This window comes from Cebus imitator, unplaced genomic scaffold, assembly GCF_001604975.1.
Source record: "Cebus imitator isolate Cc_AM_T3 unplaced genomic scaffold, Cebus_imitator-1.0 Scaffold376, whole genome shotgun sequence".
Classification (NCBI taxonomy): domain Eukaryota; kingdom Metazoa; phylum Chordata; class Mammalia; order Primates; family Cebidae; genus Cebus; species Cebus imitator.
Window position 1 is genome coordinate 1,569,072 of NW_016107691.1, and position 490 is coordinate 1,569,561.

The following is a 490-nucleotide window of genomic DNA, read 5'->3' on the forward strand; positions in this document are numbered from 1 at the left end:
AGAAATTATATCAAGAAAAATGTCATTATTGTGTTTGTAAAGTAGGTATACATAAATGAGACAGTTACTTTAAATGATTTCAAACTCAAGGAGCTTCAGACTTAATCGTGTCTAGCTTCTCTCTATAACATTATGCTTAGCTTATTAATCTACCTACTTTTCTTGGAACTATTACTATCTTCACCCTATTATCCATTAACAAATTTCTTACTCTGTAAAGCCTTAGTTCCTGGTTAAACAGCTTCAAGATTTTCTTAACACTAGGATTACAAGGTCCGAGATTCAATACCTGACTCCGCAGTAAATCATCTGCACCATTAAAGGGGCAGTACAGTAGAGTGGTTAGAACCCAGGCTCTGCAGCAGACTGCCTGGGTTGGAGTTCCTGCTCTGCCAGTGATTAGATGTTTGTGACTCTAGTCTCTGTGTGTCACTTTCCTCATTTGTGAATTGCATGTAACAGCACCTACTCAGAGTTGAGGGGATGAATT